Here is a 10,758-nt window from a genome sequence, read left to right as displayed (position 1 = left end):
TTTACATGTTGAGAAGTGATCAACTGATCCAAAAAGAGAAGAGAGAGAGACATACAAAACGTTTTCGGCATTTTATAGCGCCAGTTGCCAACACTGGGCGCATTGTCCGCATCGTCAGCCAATACGGTGGCCCCGGCACCTCGGCCACGAGGGAGGGGAAATACACGTCACAACACATGGAGGGGCACAACCTAACACGATGCCCAAATATGGTCATGACGCCCTAAAGATGCCCAAACATGGTCATGAATGCACATAAGATTCCGGAATTCTCCCGGCGAGGGGGAAGAGCCTGAATGGGGAGGTGCGGGTCGACGACACAGTCGGTCAAGAACCAGTTCTCCCCGCAACTCCTCTTGCTTGGTTCCCTAGCGCAAAACCAGTGCGTTGACCTTTGTTCTCGCTTGGCTGCAAGGCCGTCTCAGGTGCAGGCTATCCCGGGAATGCGTCGACGATCTCCCAGAGGGGTTCGCAAACCTTCGGAGAATCCCAATGCTAGGGCCGGTCGTAACAGTCACTTTGTTCTCGCTTGGCTGCAAGGCTGTCTCAGGTGCAGGCTATCCCGGGAATGCGTCGACAATCTCCCAGAGGGGTTCGCAAACCTTCGGAGAATCCCAATGCTGGGGCCGGCCGTAACAGGTTACAAAAGCTGAAGTTTGGCAAGCCCTGAGAAAATGAACACAACACGGCTCCAGGGCGAGACGGAATACTGACGTGGTTTTATATAACTTTCTTCGACGTCCAAAGCGACGCACTTACTGACATGGTCAACGGATTCAATGTATACGGGCAAAAGCCGAGGTCTTTCTGTGAGGGCCGTGTAGCTTGCGGCCATGGATCCTGACGATGCACGGTCGTGGAGGCCAATTACCCTCCTTAACACTGACTATAAACTTGTGGCTACGATCCCTGGTTTGAGGCTAAAACTTTTCTTGCCCAATATAGTGTCACCCACGCAAACCTGTGCAGTGCTGAGTAGGTCGATTTGTCAAACACTTACACTGATAAGAGACTTGTTCTACTATGCCAACGCCAAAAAAGTTACCGGTGCTATCGTGTCCTTGGTTCAAGCTAAGGTCTTCGACAGGGTCGAACATGACTACCTATACTGCGTACGTAGAATGTTTGGTTTGCCTGATCAGTACGTCCTCTGCATAGAGTTTCTATACACTAACCTAACCAGCTGACTCCTCATCAATGGCGTGGAGACAACAAGCTTTACAATAACAAAATGGTTCGCAACTGATGCCCAATCACACTGGTACTCGTTGTTCTTTCCACAGATCCTCTTATTTGGAAACAGGGCAAAGTGCCATAGTATTGTCGTGGTTACCCTACTGAAACGTTCCGTAAGATGCGGAGACCTCACATACGGAATTATTGGAATATGGAAGACGTATGATGCGGACTCCGCATAAGACGTATGATGCGGACTCCGCATCTTATGGAAAGACGTATCATGCGGAAATTACTGAAATGTGTGCATGTTACGTCTGAATCTAGTGCAAAGCAATATAATGTGTAAATTGAATAGACGTCCACATCTTGAGTACATGCAATACTGTGTACAAATCACAATATTTCTTAAATGTGCATGATGAGGGATTGAATCATCGGCATCTTACTAATTGTCGTGATGCGGAAGCAAAATCACCTTTTAAATAAAATACATTACAAAACTACTAAACATGCTAGCGATCATAAATGGTGGTTACATTGCAACACATTAATGCAGTGTTCTATGCAAGACTTAAAGAACTTATAAAGTTATTATTATCAATAGAGAAGCATTAATATACACATCAGCCCTGCTACAATCAATATGTTTTTTATTTGTCTGTATGCTCCAGCTGTGAATAGTGACATTGCAGTGTTGATCGTACACAAATGAAGTAACTGCACCGCAATTTCACGAGCTCCACCTAAGTCACAGGATGGTGGCACAATGTAACAGCAATTTTAGAACGAAATGTTTAAACATAAATAATAATCATAGCACTGTGAAAGTGTGGCGCTGTGTTTATCTCATGAATGCCTTGTGGAGATCGGCGAAATGCTGCTTGAGGCTCCGGCACCACTGTAAATTTCGAAGTTCACTGCGATAGAACTTATGTGTCCTTCATAGGCACCTGGAAATGAAAATAATTGGCACAAATAATGTCAGAGACACAGGTTAGCACAATAGTTTACATGCACAAGAAATATAACACACAGAATGAAACTGAAAATTTAAGGCACACAATCCTTCATGTTATGCATATGTGAATAATTGAAGGATCGAATGAGTGTATAAATTAGTTCTGCCACATCAAAAAAAACAGCATGCTTATCACAGTGAAAATAACTAGGTTGTCATGATTTTCAATGGTAGAGATATTCGATTAATATGTCCTTATGAAATTATGATTTAAACGCTTCTTGCACAGTAAAACTTTAGGAACTGCAAGTGAAAGCTCTCAATGTTCATTTGATAGTGTGTGCATGTACATCTGCTGCCTTTATACTATACGGTTTGTGCACAAAATTGGCATCTTGAACAATGTTGAGAGTTAAACCTATGCAACTTATGAAGGTTAAAATCACCATGAAAGCAAGCAGGACCAGGCAGGTGCCATTAAAAATCTGTGCAAGCCAGATAACTATAACCGAACTGCACACATATAGGGGAGCAAGAGTAACAGAAATTCGGCTGCTGACCCGCATGTCGCGGTATCAAACCCCGGCTCGATTTCCGATGGAGGCAGAAATGCTGTATGCACGTGTGCTCAGATTTGGTGTACGTTAAAGAACCCCAAGTGGTCGAAGTTTCCAGTGCCCTCCACTACAGCGTCTCTCATAATCATATAGTGGTTTTCGGACGTGAAACCCCACATATAAATCAAGAATAACAGAAATAAACTGCCAACAGAAAAGTTGGGTGCATGTGCTATCTGTAAGTGCTTACACCTTACTACATACAGCATGCTCATTCCATTTTAAATACCGATATTGAAAATAACTGCTCTATTAGGAATGTAAAAGGTAAGGTAGAACTGAACGACTCTACAAAAAGTAACCCTATTATGACATCACGTTTTCTTATAACAAAATTGACTAAGACTCTCAAATATCATTATGCAAGGAAAAAATTTTCAAAAGAACAATCAAGTTTGAAGTCATAATTATTTATATGGCTACTATGACTATAACCAAGAAATCGACCTCAACATGGCTAATGTTAGTTTTTAAGGCTTATGTTCACTAGACAATGAACTATACCACAAAAAGCACAGCGTTGAGGCAAAGCACCACACAAAAAAAGAAAGCAGTCCTTTTTGTTATTACCTACAATGCCTTTAAAATTGTATTTTTACCTCTACTTTCCGCTTTTTATCTAAGTAACTGGTGTGAAACAAGTTAGCTGAAAATGCACTGTGCCTCCAAAACCTGTTGGTTGAATCTGAATATTTAAAAAATGGTGAAGCTTGCACTAAACTAGGCTCCACAAGCCTTGGAACAGTGAGACTACATGACTCTTAGGACTACTTTAGTTACTTGTGTTTTGTTTCTGGGCCTAAGCATAAAGACAAGGGCTTAACTGAATTGCTGCTAACAAACAAATGCTTTCGAAATTGCCCGAGCGTCAAAGGATGCTCAGCCATTTGTTGTTTTTTGCACTGGGCTATTCTACACCAAACATACAAACCATACTGCCTGGCGACCATCACAGATGTATAGTTTAAAAAATGATGGTAATTTACTCTTCTGAAAATAGTTATTTGCAGAAATGTTTTGAAGAGAAAAGAGTCGTGGTAATTGTGGGTACCTTCAGAATTTCGCAGAATGTCGTGCGGGTGTTATTTGTGAGAAAAATTTCAAAGTACCACTTTTTCTTGCCTTATCAATTTGATCTACATATTAAGTAAAGATGCTTCTTAAAGTATTTGAAGTCAAGTAACATTAGTGCAATTTTTCTGCTACATAGGCTTTGAAGAATTCAGCCAAACTGTTAATCGTTTGCATTTCTTGTATGGCAATACTGCATTTTGTATGAATATTTGAGCCACAAATACTTACTGCACAGAAGCTATACTTTACGAAAAAAAGTAATGTTAGATCCAGATTACAAATATCACTATATAATCGTTTTTGTCCACATTGAGATGCAATTTGAGCTGTGTGTTTGTCTAATTGAAAATTACTTTTATATGTAAGTTGAAAGCAAATAAACAGTTCTTGTTACATGGCAAGTGTTATCATTACAATTTTTGTTTAAATGAGGAAAATGATTTTTGAAGTCTCCTATTGAGGGCCATGGGGAACTTCGGAGCGAAAGCTGTCGTACATCAAATGCAGAAAACAGCCATCATAAGAAAACTTGAAAAATTCATTTCTACTTTAAGACAAAGTGTAATCATATAACTTGCCATATAAAGAGAACTGCTTCCTTGCTTTTGATGTGGCGAAAAAATTGCACTAATATTACTGAGCTTCATGCACTACACACAATCACCTTTACTTAATACCAAGACCGAATTTGGTGTAGAAGAGGCAGTATTTTTGAAACACTTTACTTTTTACAAACAACACCCAGACGACATCCTGGGAAGTCCAGACGGCACCAACGTGGCGTAATATTTTGTTCTCTGCGATATACTTTAGCATTTTGCTGTTTTCAGAAAAATACAGTAAACGAGCACAATATTTTTTTTTCAAAACACACTTAGGATGGTTGGCAAAATGGCTGGGATGTTTGATGCATAATTGCCTCACTGCCAGCATTTATTCTTCCGAAGCTCAAGCTATCACCTCTCTGTTACTGCCTCCCTCACATACAATGCCTGCATAGGAAAGAAAAAGAAAGGCAGGTCCGACAAAGTTCACAAGGCAAGATATTTTCATGTTGTTTAAATTCATTACCATAAACAGCAGCAAAATAACATTCATTTTGAGTAGTCCAAGACACAAGCTATATACCAGCCTACTAAGAGCCAAGCACAAACTTTTCAATTGAACATGTGTGGTGACAGGCAGGAAGCACTTATTGCAAGACTGATCAGTCTGTAATTAACTAAATGAAGCACAATGCACTGTTCAATCCAACACCACATAGACATCTTTGCTATAGCAAAGCCATGTGTCATTGATTCATGCACTAGATGGGACAATGCAAATGTAACAAAAAAGGTGAAAAAAGAAAACAAGGGAAAAAAAAGAAGAAAAAGGGGGATGCAAAGTAGGAGCAGTGTAGCACTACTTTTACTTTGCATTCCCCTTTTCATTCTTCTTTTTTCTTTTTTTCTATCATTTATCTTTTTCTTGCTTCCCTTACCCCCAACCTCCGACAGGAGAACACTTTGTATCAGCGCAAACTAACTTGAAAAGAAGCAAGGACTGCACTCTTCTGCGTTATAGGTTTTTTTTTTCAGACAAACATTTCCAACAGGTACACACGCCTTTACCAAAAGATGATGTCATTACTGACCCCATTTAAACTAACACGCCAAGGATGACAAGGCGACTTCTAAAAAATAGGTCCTCCGATCGCAACATCGGCCGGCCTGTCTGAAGCACTTCTACTGTTCACCCTGATTACCCCACTAGATGTTTCCATCTGTCGACTCACATCTTCATTTTGGATAACACTAAGACGAGCTTACATTGATGAATACGCACGAAAGTTTAGTGATGTATCATGTATCAGATTAAGCAACTCTGTTAAAAAATTATGATAGCTTGCTTCCAGGCTTCTTATACTGTAGCCTGAAACTTCGTAATGTCTTCTATGCACATGAACCAGATTGACAACGTAATGCACAACATGCTTAAGAATACTGCGAGGAACAAGATAACGACAAAACGACCAGCCACCCAAAATTTTCGCTGTACGTGTTTATAAAATGTTCATGTACCCCAAACGAGGTGCTTATGATACAAGCCGAAAAAACCTACAAGTACGGCCTTGGAGTCTTCTGGAAGTAGACGGGTTGCATTTTTTCTGTAGAGGGCTTTAGACCCATAAGTGAGGAACAAAACTCCTGTGTAATGAAGAATGTTGGCAGCTATCAGTTATAGAAAAACAAATGCAGCTAATCTTCCCCGACACATCTGTACATTTAGAGAGGTGACGTAGCTTCTGTGATTGTGGCAGTAACTCCAACAGGACCAGTGCGAAAATTGGCACTACTTGGCTAGACAAATGTCCAAACATGCCTGCCCGACTCCCTCTAGCCATCCTGGCTGAATCTGACACATGATTTCTTAACTGCTGGCTGGACAAAAACAAAACCACTGAAGCACTCACAATACACAGCGTGAAGTTCCTCTGGAGTGGTCAACTTCGTCTTCTGCGATGAAAGAGCAGCACAGTGTACTGATAAGGCACTCCTTGCAATGGTTTTCAATGCCACACAGTGACCTTGCTGTTCCTGTCGAAGAGAGCTTCGGGAGCTTGGAGGGTGCTTGCTCTTTTCTGGGGGCTGCTGCCCCTCTTCCTTTTCTGCTCAAGGTCAACCTGCACAAACTTGTAGACGAGGCTTTAAGAGTTGTATATAATGATATACAAATTTTCGCTGAACACACATTTCCTCGTGGCACACTGAGGAATTTCTTATAAAACTTAAGGCCTCTCATATGCAAACATTTACAATCGATCCGAAGATGCACTCGACTCTAAAGAAGCAAGTTTGTTATGTAGTGTATATAAAGAAAGGTCATTCAGCACAACCACAACTACAGTTGCACACGAAAACGACATTTTACACGATCCTGTTTATTTACATGGTCCATTTTATTTTATTTACACGGTCCATTTTACACGGTCCTGTTTTACAGGATCTCGTCGGCATGTACTCTTGAACCGGGCACCATATAGGTTGAAAGACACACACAGACTTTGGGACAAACCTAGTTTCCCGTGGAGCATCCTCTTGCACTATAACAACACATCTCAATCTAGTTAGTTGGTCAGAACGAGGTGAAAACAGCTCGCACTTGAAAAGCACGGGCAGAAGGAAACGCCTGCACCCTGTGCTTTCTGTACATTCTCGTTGAGGGTGCAGTTTTCACCTTATCCTTATGCAATTTCGCATTTATAACATTGTTCGCTGCATAATCTTTGTGGCGTTAAAGTGTGTGATACCGTCATGTGTATCCCATGTAATTTATAAAAATAGAATACAAGATAGCTTGATTCAAAAATAACAAAGTGCATCCAGCGCCATGTCCTGTAGCCATTCTTTAGGCAAGTGGCAGAATGATTTATTCTTCAAAACATATCTTACTTGTAACCACTACAAGAGCTAACTCGTACACTGGCACATTCTGTTTGCCTCTTCAGATTATAAGGTACCTTTTTTACACCAGAATATCTTCAAGAAGAATAGAAGTGTTGTAATTGTGAAGAAAGAAAAGTAGAAAGCAAAAAGATATTGATTGATTTGTGGGGTTTAACGTCCCAAAACCACCATATGATTATGAGAGACACCGTAGTGGAGGGCTCCGGAAATTTTGACCACCTGGGGTTCTTTAACGTGCACCCAAATCTGAGTACACGGGCCTACAACATTTCCGCCTCCATCGGAAATGCAGCCGCCACAGCCGGGATTCGAATCCGCGACCTGCGGGTCAGCAGCCGAGTACCTTAGCCACTAGACCACCGTGGCGGGGCAGGAAAAAACAAAAGATAACCTGCCCTGTACAGGGACCGAGCCTGCGAACTTCGAATAACATGTCCGATGCTCTATCAACTGAGCTACCATGGCGGCTATCCCTCTTCCATTTTGTACGGTATATATGTGCATTTATACATGGAAGAGTCAGTCAGCGCTGCCTGTTACCATTATGGCGAGTGTGGGACACCTTTTTTTTGTCTACTGGCAATTACATTACGATTGCAATTACGTTACGATTACTTCCAATATCCCTATACTTCTTTGGCAGCATTATGCATCTGTCCGTTCTCAGAAAATCTGCTAGTCACAGGAGGAGGCAATAGTTCGCCCTCCCACCTAAATGCATGTACTTGAACACATGCACAACTGATCAAAAAAAAACAAAACAAGTCACACATCGCTAAGATTACTGAGATTCACTGTTTCAGATTCGTGAGTAAAGGAAAGAACTATAAATTTAAGGGTTTGTTGTCTTTGTTGAACACATTATAATGAGAACTAGCAGAAAATGATGCCAAACAAACTATAGGGGATGTTATCAAAAGTAACTTTAACAAAATTATGAAAAGAAAAGTGAACAAAAACGTAACTTGGCAACGTTCTTTGACAATTGAATTGACATTACTTTTTATAACATCCCTTTATTTTACTGGGTAATGTTGTCGTGTAATTCTCATTATTAGAGTGGTGAGTAGGCTGACAAAGAAAGTATATGGCATTGATACTTCTTTTGAACACCTAAAAGTTTGAGGAACTTAAAAGAGAGGAAGCTACTTTGAGTAGACCAGAATATTTAGTTGGAGCGGAAAAAAAAACGTACACACATTTTTACCAGGCTTTTTAACCTATTTTGAGAAATAAAAGTGTATGCTGCCAGTAATGTTAAGTACCATTACTTTTGTCACACTATACACTGTAGCAGGTGTAGTTAGAGTGGTGATAGTGAAGGATTAATCAAGCACACCACTAACTGCGTTCACATCAATGGTCGCGTATTTTAAAAATAAACCTGCTGTATAGTAAAAAAAATTTCAGAGCATTTATGATTTTATCCAAATCAAGTTAAACCGACTGGGTAAGCAAACCATTTGCATAAAATCAAAAGGCATAAAGTGATTCATGTATTATAACTATGTGAACAATTTCAGCAATGCAGGGCAAAGTGACAACAGTTCTATTAAAAACCCCTCTCATTATAACATGCATGAAAAGCACCACACCAGAATATTTTATAGTGCATGTAATATCGAGACTACTAGACTGTCTATTGACCTTTTAGAAGAAGGGTATCTCCTTCACATTCAAGGGGCAACCACTTAGCCTTTTCTTGAGCTTTTCTGTGAATATTTCCTGAATTTCAGATATCATTAGGATTGATTTAGAGTAAACAGATTTCGCTTACGCATTGAAACCTAGTTCTGTATGTAACTGCAATTATGGGTGCCAAACCATCTCCAATTATTTTTTAACATTTAACTTATATTTTAACTGCAGCAGCACAACTAGCTATGGGTGCCCAAAAAGTAGCTAGAAACAATACCTTTACATCTTTGAGCCTTTTGGAAGTGTTCAGCTTCTCAGTGCTCACCTTACATTTTTTTTAAATATGTGTTTGTATGCCCACTGCTCTTGCTCCTTGCACAGTGAGGAGGAGCACATGGCAAGAAGAGACAAGAAGCATAGCGAAAAAAAGCGAAATAAGCGAGGACCTCTTTTGCATCGTACAATGTGTGTAACATTTTTATTGCGACAACATATAGACAAATTATCACGGCTATGTATCCATTGTAGAGTCATACACAGCTGCAACACCACGACTAAATTTCAACCTTGTGTTGGTTTAGGATTCCTTTATAGTGGCAAGCTAATGATATCTGCATTTGTTTGGCACATACTAAGATGCAGTGAAATGTGATATGATAACCTCATTTAGAATGCACGTCATGTGGCTTCATTGTATATGTGGCCACAAGTAACTCTGGTTGCAAAGAAATATGGCAGAGCCTAAACAGACGTCACCGACCACTCCAATCTGAACTTACCTTTGCTACTTCCCCATTATCATCACAGCAAAAAATGAATAATTGAATCTGCTACAGATAAGTGCAAGCTTATGCTAAGAACCAAGTATGAAGGGCGTTTTGTCATTATTGAGATCAGTTATTTGTTCAAGAACACTTGCTGTCAAACACAAATACATTGCTGTCAAAGCATCAAGACTCAAATATAAAGCAAAAAGAAGTGTCTCTTTAAAAATTACAGGTCACAAGGCAAGATAAATATTTGATATACTTGGGATGTAAGGCACGCACAAGAGGTGGTCCCATATTATACTTTTCCTTGTGTTGAAACCTGCTTGCTTTACTCACCCAACACATCTCTAAAGATGCCGTGAAAACACCAAGGAGCTGATGCAGCAAGGTTGAACACATGTCCAGGGATTCCACCATTCCTAAGCAGCCCTACAGCCTCCACAGTCCTGCAACCATTTGTAAGATAAATATAGTTCTACCCAAAGTTCTTGGTTTACAGACACACATGCAAGACACATAACCACTCTATAGGAAGTTTGCATGATAATGCGCTGGGTAGCAAAACGGATGCCAATATCAAGTATCCCGGCCTGCCGCTTCTTTCTTTCCGTTCTTAATTAATCAATCCATGGTTATTAAATGTTCCCCCAATGTGAAGTGTACTGGCAGTCCGGTGAAGAATTGCAAAGTATTTAGAACACAGTCCAATTCATGGCAAGTAAGCATGCAATAGCGTTTTGTCAGCTCTTCGAGAAAAGAGCATGAAGTTTAGCTAAAACCCATGTTTTTTATAAACACCATTCAATTTGATATAAAAGTGGTGAACATTATGTAAAGGAACACGGATTCATGTTTAATCAATGATTTCTTATAATGTACTGATATGAATGCTACTAACTGAATATGAAACGATAAATTTTGCTCGAGAATTTAGAGTTATGAACACTATCGCACTTGCCTGCTGCATCTTGTCCAAAACAGCGGCAAGATAGGCTAGTTTGTGTAGGTGAGTAGTAATGAGCAGTGCAAAGTAACAACAAGAAACACCAGTAACAACAGTATGGCGCAAGCAC

At 40.1% G+C, this 10,758-nt stretch overlaps 1 long non-coding RNA gene across 1 annotated transcript; it reads right to left on the bottom strand.

The window, feature by feature from the left end:
• Positions 1–1,329: 1,329 nt before the first annotated feature.
• On the bottom strand, positions 1,330–10,401 carry LOC142786552 (uncharacterized). The gene is made up of 3 exons (XR_012889089.1): positions 10,022–10,401; positions 6,284–6,493; positions 1,330–2,129 (listed from the first exon to the last, which is right to left on the bottom strand). It is a non-coding gene; the product is annotated as an uncharacterized LOC142786552 (long non-coding RNA).
• Between the last annotated feature and the right edge of the window lie 357 nt (positions 10,402–10,758).

Source organism: Rhipicephalus microplus, unplaced genomic scaffold (genome assembly GCF_043290135.1).
Source record: "Rhipicephalus microplus isolate Deutch F79 unplaced genomic scaffold, USDA_Rmic scaffold_25, whole genome shotgun sequence".
Taxonomy (NCBI): domain Eukaryota; kingdom Metazoa; phylum Arthropoda; class Arachnida; order Ixodida; family Ixodidae; genus Rhipicephalus; species Rhipicephalus microplus.
The sequence above is the reverse complement of the archived record's forward strand: the minus strand, read 5'-3'. Positions and strand labels throughout refer to the sequence as shown.